Below are 17,850 nucleotides of genomic sequence, written 5' to 3'. Positions count from 1 at the left end.
CGGTTGAAGCAGCAGCAATCGAGGAAGGACTAAGCTTTAGCGTATGCTCTTACGGCTGTGGGGGCTCAAGTGAAAGCAATTTCCGCTCATTGGGAGCTCAAGCCCCGGAGTAATGACGATATCAAAGCGCTGCCACTTGCATACTTTTTCTCATGGAAAATTTTTGTTTCGATAGAGCCAAGAGTTTCGCTCAACGGTATATTCTTATAAAACCGTTAACCAGCGAAACTTTGTTATTGCAAGAGTGTCTTTAATTGACCTTTGGCGTTTCTGTAAAGCCGTATTGGACGTATTTCTACAATTAGGTAGTCTGATGTAATCAGCACATCCATTCCATGTTTCGCCGCCGTTTTCATCTCAGCTGCAAATTAGCCTTAAAATTGGCCACAATAATGCATTTGTATGCGCCTTCCGATTTTGGTGTTTCAAAATAGTCGTCGCTATTAATGAAGCACCGCACAACGTGAAGCTTATTGGCGTTAAATCTGAAGAAGAAAAGAACGAGGGCAGTCTTTCGCCTAAAAATGATACTTTCACAGGAACACGCTGGCACTGAGCTGACCTGCAAAACTATTTATTTATTTATTCATAGCGTCAAGAGGGAAAACAATGGGGCGCATATATATATATATATATATATATATATATATATATATATATGTATATATATATATATATATATATATATATATATATATATAATTTCTTAATTAGAACCTCGAGGGTCCCCCGATGGGACATTACATGAGGGGTGGGCACTTGAACAGCGGTGAACCATGGTTTTTGTGAGGTGATTACAAAGATGATGAGGGTTCTGAGTATGCATATATATATATATATGTGTGTGTGTGTGTGTGTGTGTGTAAGTGCACGTTAAAGAACCCCAGGTGGTCGAAATTTCCGGAGTCCTCCGCTACGGCGTCTCTCGTAGCCTGAGTCGCTTTGGGACGATAAACCCCCAAACCAAACCAGTATATATATATATACGGTGAAGTGTCGGTGAATTGCTGCAGGCGCTCCACTTATGGGGTGGCATTTCATGGGGAAGGCAGGGAGGCAGCAGTCGACGACAGTAGTGGTGATGACCCGGTATCTAAGTCGGAGTCAATGCTGACGCCGTTGACATATCGCTTCATGTTTGACACATGCTCCGGGAAAATGTGGTGCACACCGCATGGTCGATGCTCGGGGAGGTCTTCGAGGCGGTATATCACGGGGCTGAGCTTTTAAACGACACGGTAAGGGCCGCGGTATCGGGGCATGAGCTTCGTGGCATGACCAGTCGCGCGGATGGTGCGGCGAACGAGGACCAAGTCACATGACCGGAAGGAGGGAAGTGGTGGTGCTGCCGCATTGGCCACTTGCACGCGCGCATGAGCCGTGAGAAGGTTGCGCTGAGCGTCGAGGCGGGCGTAACAAAGTCGTTGGGCGGAGTCAGTTGGTGATGCAGTCTGATGGGGAAGGCACAACTGCGCGTCGAGAGGGATGAAGGGTGTTCTGCCATAGACGACTGAGAACGGCGTGACATGCGTGGTTTCTTGCTTCGCAGTGTTGAGTGCAAAAGATGCCGCAGAAACAAAATGATACCAGTTTATGTGGGACGGAGCCACGTAGGAGGCGAGTATATCCGTGAGGATGCGGTTAACACGCTCCACGAGGCCATTTCACTGGAGATCATTCACGGATGTAGTGGAAAATGCAATGCCGAAGGAGCGGAGAGCCCGCTCAAATTCATGCGACATAAAGCAGCTCCCACGGTCCGCAATGAGGCGTCGGGGGGCACCATGCCGAAGAAAGAGATGCTGTTCCACAAACAAAACGGCTTGAGTGGAAGAGGTGTCTGGAACGGGCAGTGCTCGACCCACTTGGAAAAGTAGTCGATCGCAACCAGAATATACCTGTTTCCGGCGGGTGTATTCGGGAATGAGCCCAAGTGGTCCAGTCCAACCAGTTCGAAAGGTGAACTCGGCGGCGAAAAAGCCTGCGGGGTGGCTTGGTTATTCGTGTGGACGATTTCCGGTATTGGCACGTCTGGCAGGACGCAACGTGTTCCTTAACGTCACTGGACATATCAGGCCACCAAAAGCGCTCCGACACTCGTGCGTAGGTCTTGCCGCGACCAAGGTGCCCAGCTGTGGGAGCGTCGTGTAGGCCGCGCAAGACTTGCGACCGCAGTGTTGCTGGCACCACTGGCAACCACACGGGTGGTCGAACACGGAGCCGCCTCACATGACACAAGAGATTATCTTTAGTTCGATAGACCCGGAGCAGTGTACGGAGACCTGCGCCGGCGGCGGTACGAAGGGATTGGACTATGGCCGCAATGTCGGAATCTTGCGTTTATACAGTCCTGAAATCCGTCAAAGCCGTCAGGGGAAAAATTTGGCGAGAAAGGAAATTGGCATCTTGATAGGCAGAACCGCTCCAATGCACTATGGTGAAATCGTACTCTTGAAGCTGCAGTGACCAGCGTGCAATCTTGGCATTTAAGTGTTTGGCAGACTGCAGCCAAGTGAGAGTGATATTGTCCGTGACTATGGTAAAATGACGGCAGTACAGGTAGGGACGGAACTTATCGACGGCCCAGACAACGGCGAGGCACTCGAGTTCCGAAGAGTGGCGGTGGCGCTCTACGTTGGAAAGCTGGCGGCTAGCATAAGCTAGAACTTTGTGGTCACCAGACTCGTCCTTCTGCAGGACAGCGCCGAGCCCATATTGGCTGGCATCCGTGTAGAGGACGATGGGGGCCGATTCGTCGTAGTGGGCAAATGTGGGCGGCTTGGAGAGGGCGTGTTTGACGTCAAGGAACGCGAGCTGTTGGACCAGCGTCCAACTTCACGCTGCATTCTTCTTCAGCAGGGCAGTCAACGGAGCGCTTCGCTTGGCAAAGTCCGAATGAAACGACAGAAATACGAAGCAAATCCAAGGAAACTTTTGAGCCCCTTGGCGGTGGTGGGAGCTTCGTAAGCCCTAAGCGCTTTGTTTTTCAGGATCGGGACGGATGCCATGCCGGCTCACAACGTGACCCAAGTACGTCGCCTCTGCAAAACCGAAGAAACATTTCTTTGGTTTTAAGCGAAGCCCAGCAGAGGTAAGGGCTTCGAGGATGAGTTTGAGTCACGTTTGGTGTTCTTCAAACGTAGCCGCGTAGACAATTACGTCGTGCAGGTAGACAAACGCCATAGTCCACTTCATATTGCCTAAGACGCGGTCCATGAGGCGCTGAAAGGTAGCTGGAGCATTCAAGAGACCGAAGGGCATACGGTTGAACTGGTAAAGGCCGTCGGGAGTCAGAAAAGCCGTCTTTTCCGCATCATCGGGGTGAACAGGCACCTGCCAGTAGCCCGAGAGCAGATCTAGGGCGGAAAAATAACGGGCTCCCTTCAAGTGATCAAGTGCATCGTCGAGGCGGGGAAGAGGGTACACATAGAGGTGAGTAATAGCATTTAACTAGTGATGATCAACGCAGAAGCGGAGTGTTCCATCCTTCTTGCGCACAAGGGCTACAGGGGAGGACCAAGGGCTACAAGATGGGGCAATGATTCCCTAGTCAAGCATGTCGCATACGTGCTGCTGGATGACTCTCCGTTCGAATGGCGCTACACGGCGAGGTTGGTGATGAATGGGCTCGCGGTTTTCGGTGTTGATCCGGTGTTGGGCCTAGGAAGTGCACCCGAGTTCACCGGCGCTTAGAGCAAAGCAACTGCGATGTTCGAGCAGCAAAGCCTTGAGAGAGGCAAGCTCCGCATCGGTGAGGGTGGGGCCAAAGTTAAATGTTTTCCATCGTAGGACCGCCGGCGCTGGAGGGTGCTGAGGCGGTGCTTCAGGTTGCAGAGACGCAACCGGTGATCCGGAGTTCAGGACTGAGGCTGTACTCAATTGAGTGCCAGGAGTCAGCACGGGAGGTGCGCGGCTGATGTTAAATGCGTGGGCCTCTCCTCTGAGCACAGGCAGAAGGCTTCGAGGTGAGGTCATCTCACGGGCTGGAGCTGAACACCGGATGGGCTCGAAAAGCACGTCCGCTGTGATCGGACTGTCAAGCTTGGCATACACCCACATTTCCGCACCCGGTGGCAGAATCACGGCGGACGCTAGTCACGGTAGTGACGTCGATCGGCTTGACTCGACGTGACCACTTCGTTGCGAGGTAACGCACAGATTCTGAGGCACGCTTGGTCGTTGACACCAGGGACTGCCACAGGGCGACACCGATACTGGAAATCCGGCTAAGCCACCCCGGCCCACACAGAGTTCGGCTCACCTGTGGTTCTGTTGTGGTAAAATTAAAGATGACTCCGGCTTGCTGGCACCACCCGCACCCGAGGACCACTGGCCAAATAGGGCTGTCTGCTACAACAAATTTGGTGGAGAGGATCTTTCCGAGCGCTGTCAGATTGACGATGACACGTCCGACTTGCTCCACCGGGGCGCCGTTAAAAGCTAAGAGCCGAATTTTGGTGGCTGGAAGAAGCTGGTGGGGCTCGTCAACAATACACGATTTGTCCATTATATTGACAGCCGCTCCGGTGTCGACCAAGGCCTGTACGTGCCGGTCAAGCAGAGCGACGTCGACGAGTACGTAGGGAGCTTCAGGTGTTATCGAAGCCGACGAAAGGAGGGGACAAGCAGAACGAAGGAGTTTGGGGACGGACATTATTCGGCGGAACGGTGTCCCCTGAGTTTCGCCAAATTGTTTTCCGACGTCGGAAGGCTAGCACAGTCCCTCGCGTAGTGCCCCCTCAGGCCGCAGCGGAAGCAGGTCGTGCGGGTGTCGTTACGCCCGCGTCGGTTAGAGGCCACTGTGGGGACTACCAATCGAGGAGTCTGCACCGAGATGGTGCGCGCGGCAGACGGTGGCGACCCCCGCGTGGCCAACAAAGTCAATTCCGCCTCGATGGCGAGCGCGATGGCGGCGCGGACGGACTCAGGACGCCCAAAACAGACCAAGCACTTCACCTCAGGGAGTCGGATGGCGTCGACAAACGCCTCGGTGCCGACCAGGGCCACGACGTTCTGAGGTGCCCCGGCAGCGACTGCAGAACCAGGCGCTCAATGGCGGCGAGGTCCTGGTATGTCTCCCCGGGCTCTTGACGGCGGGCTCGCAGGCGGTGGTACTGCGCACGGGGTTGACCTGAAGCACTGTTGTGGTCGGACAGGAGGCCCACCAGGACAGTGTAAGAGCCCATCTAGTCGGGCGGCACGTTCTGCAGTCGCTCAGTTGCGCGGCCCCTCAGTTTGGAGACGAGCATCCATGCCTTCATTTGCTCGTCCCAGCCTCTCGCCGTCGCAATACCTTCCAGTTGGATGCGGTAAGCATGCCACGAGATAGTGCCGTCAAACATGGGTAATTCCACTACGTCCAATGATGTACCCGCGCCGAGCACGTTATTGGCGACTACGACAGCAGGCCCAGCGACGGCAGGGCTGGAGGCAGCGATGGCGGTGACGCCTGAAGACTCATAACCTTGTTCGGCTCGGCTGACACAAGGCGACGGAAGTCGCGCCGGAGAGCTTCCATCTCCACAGCCTGGGCAGTCAGACGGGCCTCCCATGCGTCCATCCGCTGAGAAACTATATCCAGGAGGCGCTCAATACCGCCATCCAGCTGCTGCGAAGGACCGAGTCACTCCGAGCGTCTAGGTCTAGTTGCGCCAGCCGCTGCGTCGTCGGCGCCATCGCCTGATGGCAGAGTCCTGTTGTCTGGCACGTCGGGTACTTGACATCGTGAGCAGGTCAGCGGCATGATCCCACTTCTGACACCAAAATGTTGTGGGACGCTGTGCCCGCCTAGATATAGACACAGAAGAACGGAGGACACCAGGCAAACACCACTTGCCCCGGCGCTCTCCTTCTGTTCTCTAACCCTCGCGCTGGCGCCGCGCGCTCGTCTCGCGCTCGTGTCGCGCCTCTTCTTTTTCTGGCGCAGCGCTCCTCGGCGCGCGCCGTAACAATATATATATATATATATGTATATATATACGAAGACATACCATAAGCAATGCCAGCCACAGAAACAAGTCAACCTCGCATCAAAAAGCAAATAACAACCAACCCAAAAATTAAACTTCACAGTGTCACAAAACTGAAATGATTTATTAACGCAGACAAAAAACAAAAACATTATTGAACATAATACAAGGAGTGCTTGAAGGCAAATTGTTCCAATCGCCTATTGTGTTTGGGAAAAAAAAGTCAATCAAAATGCATAAGTTCTTGAAGCAATCCCCCGTACTTTGAAGCTGTGATCTACGCGGCCACAGATATATAGAGGTACCAGTACATCTTTCGAAACCAACAGAAGAATAATAAATCCCCCCCCCCCCCCAAAAAAAAAACAAAAAGATTTTGAATTGCAACTTACGGCGATAGATTTCAAAGTGCCTCCATTGCACTATTTTAAAGTCTCGGCAGAGGTATCTGTTATGTAAATCCCTGTCTCAAATCGAGCAGCTAAATTCGGAACCCTTTCTAATTTGTCGTTGTCTCGCACCGCTTGAGGGTCCCAAATTTTGCAGACATATTCAAGGATTAGTCTTGTACATTATTTCTTTAGTAAATCACGCAAAAGACCTGGTATTTCGATGCAGATGGCTCAAAGCTTTCGCAGCTCTGCATGCAACGAATTCAATCTGCCTTTGCCACATTAGTTGATAAGTAAAGTGAACACCTAATTATTTATACTCAGAAGCCTGATTTAAAGTTATACCATTTTTATTTTATCTGCTCACGGGAAGATTTTTCTTTCTGGTAAATGTTACAAAGACACTTTATTTAAATTATGTCTTATATGCCATTTTACACACAATTCGCTGATTATGTGTGTGGCGTGTTAGAGAACATACAGATCACTCGCGATCCACATTTATCTGTACAGCACGCAATCATAAGCAAATAATCGCATTTGTGATTGGGCACCATTTATGCCACTGACCTACAGTACAAATAATAGCAGACCTAACACCGATTTCTGTGTATACCCCACATGTGACATTCGGCACTCATTAAACCCAATAATAACGCCAAATGGATTACAAAACGCAAGATACGAGCATATCCAAGAAATAACCTGTGGGTTAATGTTATAAGCGGCTAGTTTCTCAATTAGTAGAACATATGGCACAGTAACTAACGCTTCCTGGATATCTAAAAAGGAACCGTCTGCTGAGATATAATGATCTAAAGCTTTTGCTAAGCCGTGCGTAAATTCTGTTAATAGTGCAATACAAGTCATACGGGGTGTTGCAAGAATGGGCAAGAATCTGCGAGCTGAACGAAGAGGTAGAAGAGGTTTGGGACTGGAAGGGCGCGCGAGAAAGACGGAGCGCCATGTTGGCACATCGATATCCAAGGGTAGCCGGGGATTAAAGGCAGTTGCAGAGACGGCCTGGTGTCTGCCTTCCTTATTCTATACAGGGTTCTTGCATACGCACGATATAAGAAGCAAAAAGAGTCAAATTCATATTTAATTTTATGTATTTTTCTTCCGGGACGGTATTCAGATAACGACGATCAACTCTGAAGCACTTTGAATACACTGATTCTGGCTACAAGAAACTGAGGAAAAACGATCAGAAAGCAGCAAGGCTCTACGGAAGCCTCCGCCTTGAAAAGCGCGAAGAATGTTTGAGGGGGCGTGAAATCCTAGCGCTTAGATTTTCTTTTTCACCGTAAAAACTCAAAAAGGGGACAGTCCTGTGCGACTCATCACAGAGGCCAAATGAATCTTGAACCTCCAAGTCACAAGGTATCTGCTGGCGCACCTGTAAAAACTGAAGGCAGAAGACCCGCCCAAGTTTTTCGGCCCGATCCAAATCACCGCAATTCAACAGGAGGGTCCAAAAGTACGTGCTTATTAGTAGACATAAAATACATACATTGACGCATATCGATGTCCGGTGTTCAGACGGTGGTAGAAGAAGCAATGCCGCAAGAGATTTCAAAACTAGTGCTGGGCAAGTGTCTAAGGCTTCCTTGAACTTATATCGGCCGTTCTGGTGCCCCTGTACGTTCACTGGATTGAGAAATGTTACCTAGATCGAGAAGAAATTTCTATCATGCCTGACTCCTGTATTCGTTGTCCGACCTGTACGTCGCAAAAGAGAGTGGGAGGCTAAAACCGTATCTTGGAATACATCGAAATAACCGCCTGCTTCAGATACGTAGATGATGTTCTTTTATGCTTCTCTGAGGAACAAGAGGTGAAGGGTGAGACAAAATCAATCACACAGGCTCTGTAACGTAAACCTAAGTGATTGGAATTCCCGAATCAGCAGCGAATCGCATCGAGAATACGGTCTTCTGGATCTCTAGATCACGGAAAGCGGTCTGTGCACCGGTTGGCAGTACAGGACTAAATGAAAGCAAGCCATTCTACGATACCCCTATGGCCATTCCAAGATAATCAAGATAATCGCGTTCTCTTGTATGCTACAGGCCGCTGAAAGGTCATCCGCTGACAAGGCCCGAAAACGTCTTGACGCTCATGTTACAAGGCTTAAGGAATGCAGCTATTGGACGTCTTATTGACGGCAATCATTGAAAAGTGCCTGCCAAAACAACCAAAAAAAGCGCTCGAAGAAAAAGACCTTTCGAATCCAAGGCGTAACCGATGGTTCTACCCTGCATTTATGAAGCGTCATACGGCTTTAAGAGCACAGCAGACAGGCACAATATTTCGGTAGGTATTTTTTGCGGAGAAAACTTATCAGCATGTGCGCTAAAAGTAAAAGCACCTACGGACACAACGCGTCATACGAAATCGGCCTCGAAACAAGATTTCTTGAGTGCGACAAAGAAGTACTCATCTATGACGTGCCGCTTTCAAAAGTAGAAGTACACGCGTAGAAGTACAAAGACGCGTTCACAAGTAGAGGTACACAGGACGAAGCTAGAAACACAAATAAATTTATTAGTAAATTGCCAAAAAAAAAACATGCTCACACGCGCGTAAGCAACCACAGTGCCAAAAATACAATAACGACAAAATCTATGATAGTGCAAGAGATTATAAGCAATGTTCCGTTCATGAAGCGGTATTCTTTTGCTTTGAATTTAACACATGTGTTGTGGACGTATATAGTCCATAGCATTTGATCTTGTAAGCTTGGAGGATTTCACGTTCCAGCTAACGTTTTAGAGCGCAGCTCTTTGGCGCCCGTTCCTGCATTTCGCGTCTTCGTCGTCGTCGGCGTCGCCGTAGCTGTTGTGCCTCGTAACCATCTCGCCACTGGGGCAGCGCGTGCTCCTGCGGACCTGCCGCCACCGTCAGCTGCATGTAACCTCCCCCCTCGTGTTCTTCGGTTGCTGTGCACGCTCATGCCGCGATCGTTCGTCATTGCGTGAACCTCCCCTCGCCCCCTCCCTTTTCCTCCGTGGCGCCGACCGCACCTGTTCTCCCATTGCTGCGCGAGCTCCTGCGGCACCGTTTGCCGCTGCGTATACCCCCCCCCCTCCCTCTTCCTGCGTGGCGGTGACGGTGTTCTCCGGTTGTCAAAGCGCCGGCGCGGCATCAGCGGATCACGGTGCGTACATCCCAAGCTGAAGCGCTAAGCCACGTTGACTTGACTCGCTAGCGGCGTCAGCGGCATCAGTCAGTCGCTGCTATCTCTTCGCCACGCAACCTTCCTAAGGGCCCACGCGCTGCCTCCGCGACCTCCCGATAACTTAATCGTTATCTTCTTTTCTGGGACCACAAAGCTTCCTTCATGACAGTCAAGAACTGTTAGTGGAGTGTTTCTCGAAGGAATATGTGTGAAAAATAAAACGTTGTCTAAAATTGTACGTACATGTCTTTCTCGAAATCTTTGCCTCAGTCTATCGAAAAGGTGGAACAGCTGATGAGCTGCGCTCAAATGTTTCATCGGTTAATGATTTTCACATCAATAAAACGGGGGCTGCAGTCTTCACAACGGTGGCAGTGTTAAGGCAGATTGACTGTGTCGTCTAGCTTTATGGAATTGCGGTGCTGTCTTAAACGCTCATTAATGCAGAGCCTATGTAGGTTGGCCTATGTAGGCCTTACCCCATGCCAGTTATGTTCAGTTGTGTTTCCAGCTAAATCGTGTCGCCAGATGAGGCACCCCGGTAATCTGGCTTTTAACTGTCACCACCCCAAACGAAAACCTCATTAACGACCCTGCCATAGAAAGTGATGCCAAAACAACACTCAAAAGAATATGGAAGCCTCAGCTGGACCACACTGCGATACTAGGTTACGCAAATACAGAAAATCAGAGAAACGATGGGAGCCTTAAAACCAGGAATGTTGAAAGAGAAAATTTGTCAGCGCCTTGTCAGTAGGCGTCGAAGATTGTGAAAATTGCTAAACGCTGATAGGAAGGGGCAGGTGAAGGTAGTTTTGTGCTTGCAAATTGTTTACTTTATCTAATATTTGCTTCATTTCTTCACGTTGTTATTTTAACATAAAAATCGCCACTTCTTTCGAAATGACGTGAAAGTATTGTCTGTATGTGTTCATTTCTTTCTGAAAAACTTGAGTGATTTCTTCGCTAACTATTTCTTGTAATGTCTGACCGTCATAGAAGGCCGACTAGAGTGCTGTGGTGCTCTAATGTATTCTGCTCGTTAAACAACAACTTAAAAAATAGAGATGGCAGTAGTGAAAGGCGCACTTCATAGGAAACTTAGCAACTTCAATTACAGTGCTCTTTCGGCCTTTGGCATTTACGCGGATAAAATGGCACGACGCTCTCACGACGCAATGACGCGAGATTAATTATCGTCGTTGGCCGAGTGCTTGCAGCCGAGTTTCAAACCATGCCTGCCAACCGGTCTCAAATGAAATAACCTTCTAGAGCGACAGTGCGAACCGCCACGAATCCGACATCGATACTCGGAGTGGCGGGAGCTTATTGCTATTGAGAAACCTCGAGCCCTGAATGAAATAGAGGTTTAATTTGTGACACACAGGTGCCCAACAACCACCATACTCTTTGTGAGTGACCTTTTCGAGAAGTTTCGTTAGTTGAGTCGAACCCTAGCGCCTCGCACAGAAACCGTCATCGAGTGATGGTAACAAAGTCATCGCAGCGCAGCAGTATATAAGCATGCAATTCCAGTCTAGCACGTACCCTTTGTATTAAGAAAGCAGCGCAAAGTAATAATTACCGAGCGGCGAATGGGCTGCGCAATATCACACGTGAAAAAGTGAGTAAAGAGCCTGCAACTGAGGAATAACATTTCAGCTGTATGAGTAAATTCAACATCGAGGACTAGATTTTAATTTGTCGAGAAACAAATTTCACTTCGTCAGAATACAAACTTTTGTATGATTTATCAGTCGACCAAATAAGAGCGTAACTTTGGACGTATCCCGTTAGTAAGAACGTAACTTATTCCACGTAAAATGGCAATTTGTAAGCTTTGAGGTTCTCAATCGAGGAACTTTATGAGAGCAACCGTTGTGTCGGGCTCTTGAACGGTTTAGGTCTCTTCGGCAATAGACCATTTCGTCTTAAACTGTTGAAGCCTTTTCATTTCCTCCTGTGTCGGTTGGCATAGAACACGAATCTAAAGACTTAGTAGTTGAACATGCTGAGCCAGTGAGCCATTCTCGGTTAGTTTTTAGTGTGAAAACACTGAAGCCTCCTTTCGCTGATTTTATATACAGGCGCCTAAGAACAAGGTGGAGTTGTGGGGAAGTTATTTTTCAAACCAAGGAGTCAAGACCTCACAGCTGCTGCTAAACTAATCGTCGCCTATTTACAGAATTCTCATAAAGTAGAGATGAACATTGACGTTAAACCAGGAAGAGGATGCAATGTGGTTGCCTGTGCTCTTTCAAATTATTGAATTAGGCAAATTACAGCCATGGGTCATTTAAATTTTGGATATTAAACACGATAACCATAAACGCAACCATCAATCCAGACAAAGCACATAACAAACGTATGCGTAGACGCCTGACGCAGCTTCGCGTCTTGCTATACGGGGGAGAACAAATCGAAGTTTTGTTTTTCATGCGTAGGCCTGTCGCTCAATAATGATGGAAAATTTAGGAGGACGCTTAATCTTCGCCTTATGAGTAGAAGCGATAGCGCGCACACAATGCCTCATTTTTTTCTACTCTAATGCTACTTTCATCACTCCTGCTTCTTAGCCTATTATTAAGCGCCATTGAGGTTTCAGCTCAGCATATTTGGCTATGTGGTCCTATACAAATTCAGCTCTGCGTTTACGATCGTCGGCAGCTTGCTGACTTTGGAGCTGGGCTTCCTTCGCATCCTTAAGGTGCTTAGCGTTCGTATCTAACGTTCGTACCACGGCATGCAGCTTTCGCTCAAATCGTCTATATAGCTGCCGCATATCGAGCGTTATTCTCCGCCTTCTCGACATCTTTCTAATGAATTCTCCCTGTTCGTCGAGCACGACTGCAACAAGACACATCCTGAAACGAAGCCCGCACACTATAACAAGCATCTGGTACAATGTCAAAACGTTGTCGCACTACTAGTAGCCACGTGTCGTCGCGCGAGTTCAAATTCACCACACTTACGAGGTTATTTGTCCACATCACGCTGGTGTAATTCACTAATCAAACATTTCTACTCACTAATCAAACAGCTTAACAATCCCACTATCAAACAACCCCCATTGATCAAGCAACGTTATATGTACATATTGTTACAGACTAGATGGATGAAGAAGAGGAGCTTACAGTGTAGAAGGACGAAGAAGTGCGTGGTAGCGGAGGTGCTGTCTGGCTCGGGTGAACTGTTGTTTTGTCGCAATAGAGTTGCTTTACGTCGTGACATCAAGAGCGCTACATTTTTGTAAAGAGTGTGGTTTAGATTCTCCAGCATCGCCCCACCATCGACGCGCCCCTGGAGCCTCGTCGTAACCGCGGCCTCGCTGGACTTCCGCCACTGTTCTTTACCATGCCGCCGCCAACTGAGTCTACCTCTGTGCTTCTTACCACTTCAAGTCAGGCGGCTTCCGCCCTTTATCTACCGTACCGGAAGCCCCGCTCTTTCGCAGGCGCAACGGGAGAGGACTTTGACGACTGGCTCCGCCACTTCCAAGGGGTCAGCCGTTAAAACCGTTGGGACGTCGCCAGTCAGCTCGATACATCGTATGTTTCCTTACCGACACCGGCCTTCTTTGGTTTGAAAACCACGAGGACACGCTGACGACATGGGAGTGCTTTGTCACTGAACTTAAACAGTGCTTCGGCTACTCGTCAGCGCGCTGGAAACGGTCTGAGCAGGCCATCGCCCATCGTTCTCAACTACCCGGAGAGACCTGCACTACCTATACCGAAGAGGTCCTCAGGTTGTGCTAGACGATAGACTCCCACATGTCGGATGAGGACAAAGTTGGGCATCTTCTGAAGGGCATTGCAAACGATGTCTATAACTTTCCATTCACTACAGTTGATCTCTCGACTGTCTCCGCTGTTCTTCGCCTCTTCCGCACACTTAAAGCACTGAAGACTCGTCGAATAACGCTTAAGTTTGGAAGACTGGCCAATGTGACAAACGTCGAGAGTGTTGACGAGCGTGTCTCGGCGGACCTACATCTACTATCCGACAAGTCATTCGAGAAGGGCTGCTTCGGCTCGATTCTCATGGCCGGCACACCTCACCAGTGTCCTCCCGCCCATCTTTTCCGTGCGAACCCGCCTACACGCTTTCAGTCATAGCCTGAGTACCCTTCTGTTCATACAGCACACCCTGCCTCTTCCAACGAATGGCCGCAACATTTCGCTGCAACATTTCGCGAGCCCTGTTTCTTCAAGGCGTCATAATCAGCGTAACGCCCTTCGCACACGAAGACCTAGGCGACCATCCAGGTTTACAGATCAGCGCGACCCTGGCTCTTATCGACACCCTGACATCATGTACTTTGAGGATCAACCCTTTCTCCGCCCTGCTCCCATCTGTTAACGGTGCGACAACCCGGGCCATATCTCAAGCCAATGCCGCCGTCGTCCGCCAACATGGCATGATCGACCAACGTACTCAGGCACGGCCAATGATCACAGTGATCACCCAATTGACTCCCATCGGTACTAGCCGCCTCCTCCGCTCGGCCAGTTTCAACCCGGTGGCGTGCGCAACAACTCCCCAGCTTCCGACCGGAGTCTAACTCCACAGCCTGTGTTTGCGCTCGCCATTCACCGTCTCCGCGGCGTCGCTCCCAGTCGCCACCTCCGGGAAACTAGGCGCCGTGGCCCATGGAGGTGAGGCCACCGGAGAACGATCGCTACTCGCAGAAATACCTTATTTTGTGACTATGCTAAAAACTATGAACCGTTTGTCAGTTGACGGTATTTACATAATGGCGTAAAGGGACACGGGTGCAACCATTTCGATTATGAGCTCACCGTTTAAAAACTTGCTGGGATTCAAAGTAACGTTTTCTTGGAACGGAAATGCTGACTTCCATAGCGTTAGTGGCGATTTGTTGTACCCTGTCGGAGTGCGTAGCGCCAAGGTAAGTCTTGGAGGAACCTTGTTTCCAGCGGAATTCGTCGTGCTGCTTCACTGTACACATACTGCAATTCTTGGTATCGATTTTAGCGCAAGTCTGGCGCAACCGTAGACTGCCGCACGGGTGAAATCAGTGTGGAAGGCTGCCTTCCGCCTGAGTTCTTCGAAGAACCTCTTGTTCGTGATTATGTGCTTTTAGTGTGTGACGATACCGTTGCGTCGCCTCCGATGTTTGTGCAGTGCGTTCCGGTTTCGTGCTCTCGCCGTGCGACCAAAGTATTTGATGCGACCGTGACACCTAATTATCCGAACTCTCTTCTGGTTCCTCATTGTTTGGGTGTAGATAACCCAGGGCCACACGCGATTGTGGACCAATAACTGCTAAAAGCAGCCAGTTCTTTTAGCAGCTGGCATGAAGCTGGCGTCTTGTAGTGAAGACGTGCCCGTATCAGTGGCCTTGGTTACGGATCTACCAGAACAGCACGAGTCGCAGCATCCCCAGTGAATGCTGAGCTGCGTGGCATGATTAGTGATTCTTTTAATGTCACAGAGTGTGATACTCTGGAAGATCTTTTATCAAAGTATTCTTCGGTTTTTGATTTCTCGAAAGCCACGAGCTCACGCTCCTTACCCGGGTCATGCATCAATCATCGCATTGATACTGGATATGCGCATCCTATTCACCAAAAACCGTGCCATGTGGCGCCATTCGAGCGCAAGGTGATCAATGAGCAACTTCTTGAAATGTTGGAGTAAGGTGTCATTCAAGAGTCGCGCAAATCATGGGCAGCTCTCCAGTATTTCTTGTGAGAAAGAAAGATGGCACATGGTGCTTTTTTGTAGATTACCGCCGTATGAATTCTGCAACTAAAAAGGACGTGTATCCGCTTCCCCGCATTGATGACGCCATTGACTGCTTGTACTCTGCATCTTATTTTTCATTTGTAGACCTGAGTTCGGGATACTGGTAGATTCCTATACACCCAGCAGATAAGGAGAAGACCGTCTTCGTCACTTCCGATGGACTGTTCGAATTTATTTTAATGCCCTTCGATTTGTGCAATGACTGCGACATTTGAAAGATTCATGGATTCTATCCTACGTGGACTGAAATGGGATGACTGTATGTGCTATCTGGATGGCGTAATCATCTTTGGCCGAACATTCCAAGAGCACCACGATCGCCTGGTGCTCACTCTGGACTGGTTGCGCCAAGCTGGCCTCATTCTGATTTCAGAGAAGTGCCGTTTTGGTGAGCTACGGGCGTTGGTGCTTAGTCACATCATCGATGGTGAGGGTGTCCAGCCTTATCTTCAGAAGACCGTAGCCGTTGCTGCATTTCAGCAACCTCGAAATGTGAAGGAGATTTAAAGTTTCTGGGGCTTTGCTCCTATTTCTGACGCTTTATTCTTCATTTGGCAGACCTCCCCTACCCGCTCACGTGCCTACTACATAAAGACGCTTCATTCCAGTGGGCACTTGAGTGCGACTCGTCTTTCCGGCAATTGATGTTCCTATTAACATCACATACTATTTTACTACACTTCAGCCCTTCTGCTCCAACGGAAGTGCATACTGATGCAAGTGGAATAGGCATCACTGCTGTCCTCGTTCAGCGCTATGATGATCGCAAACATGTGATTACTTACGCCAGTTGGACTCTAAGCAAGACTGAGCGCAAATACACCATCACCGAGCAGGAGTGTCTAGCTGTTTTCGCCGTGCAGTGCTTTCGCTGCTACCTATACGAACGGCCTTGCGTAGTAGTAACAGACCACCATTCCCTATATTGGTTACTCAATCTCCGAGATCCGTCTGGTCGCCTTGCCCGCTGTGCTCTTCGATTACAAGAATGCGACTATACTGTTTTATAGTAGAGTGGCCGACAAGACGCAGATGCGGACTGCCTCTCGCGGTTGCCACTTGCCACGACAGAATGTGACGCGGACAACGTCGAGCGTTACATCGCTGCTTTATCTACCAGCTTTCCCGATATTCGCACCTTCCGAACAAAGCAACAAAGCGACCAGCAGCTAAAGCCGTTCTAGGCTGCTCAGGACCCAACCGCTAACAGCATGTTTTGTGTACGTGATGGCGTGCTATATAAGAAGGTTTACTCTGATGCTGGCCGTCGGTTCCAGCTGGTAGTACCTGAAAGTCTCCGTTTGTCTATTTTACGCGTAATTCCGGACAATCCAGCTTCCGTACTCTTGGGATCGGTGAGAACTTTGCATTGCACTCCGGAAACGATTCTACTGGCCCAGATGTGCCACAAGATTGACCAGCATGTGTCCAGCTGTCCTGAGTGTCAAAGTCACAAAAGGTCTACTGGTGTAGACCCCGGAATGCTTCATTCTGTTTTGCCACCCAAGGCTCATTTTGAGAGAGTTGGAGTTGACCTTTTGGGTCCTTTCCCAAAGTCGCAAAAAAGGCAATCGTTTGATTGTTCTGTGTGTGATTAATCTTACTCACTACTGTGAGACGGCCGCTCTTACCTCCGCTACAGCCTGCCAAGTGTCTGTTTTTATGCTGCATTCAGTCATCTTGCGGCATGGTCCTCCGAGAGTTGCGATAAGTGACAGAGACCTTCCGTTTACTGCCGATGTAATAGAACTCCTTTTATGCACATCCGATTTTAGGCATTCCATTCCTTACCATCCTCAGACAAATGGTTTCACAGAACGCACGAACAGAACTCTAACCAAGAAAATTCCCACTTCACTACTGTTTGTATCTCCGCATTCTTTTAATTTCTAACAAAAACGGTCAATGACCTCCACAAGGAACACTGCCCTCTTAGTTAAAATTTCATTATTCATACAGATTACCAGACACATTTTCTCATATATTCACAATGTCTCTTATTTTCTTATGCCTCAAAAGTTTTTGCAAAAGTTCAATCAACTTAATTTTCAAAACCAGGAGTAAACTTATGGAACATTGCACAGGGCAATTATAAATTCTCTTAGTGAGCACATAACGTCTTTTTAATTTTATTACAATGTAGTCACTTCGTACCCATTTATTTCAGTAGATTGTGAGTGTCTTCAAGCGCGGTTTATTATATTATTTCATAAAGTACTAAATTATCAATTATCAATTTCTATGTTATTCCTCACCATAAAAGTACTCTCACATCTAAACGGCAGCAGGATATGACACTATTACGCCAGGCGGATACACTGTGGACGCATACAGTCCTCGTCTGCTCCTATATCTATCTATCTATCTATCTATCTATCTATCTATCTATCTATCTATATATATATATATATATATATATATATATATATACGCAATGAAGAAGTTCATGTACCGAAAACTGTAACTTCACTGCACATACGTAGTTTGACGTGCCCTGAAGAGTTTTTTGCCGCATGATATTGATATGGGGCAGAAG

General features: G+C 48.7%; 1 pseudogene; it reads right to left on the bottom strand.

Annotated features, from left to right (window-relative positions):
- LOC146199267 (uncharacterized) overlaps window positions 1–17,850 on the bottom strand; it is a 197,920-nt pseudogene that overhangs the window by 27,261 nt on the left and 152,809 nt on the right.

This window comes from Amblyomma maculatum, chromosome 2, assembly GCF_055883805.1.
Source record: "Amblyomma maculatum isolate TAMU_Amacu chromosome 2, ASM5588380v1, whole genome shotgun sequence".
In the NCBI taxonomy this organism is placed as follows: domain Eukaryota; kingdom Metazoa; phylum Arthropoda; class Arachnida; order Ixodida; family Ixodidae; genus Amblyomma; species Amblyomma maculatum.
The sequence above is the reverse complement of the archived record's forward strand: the minus strand, read 5'-3'. Positions and strand labels throughout refer to the sequence as shown.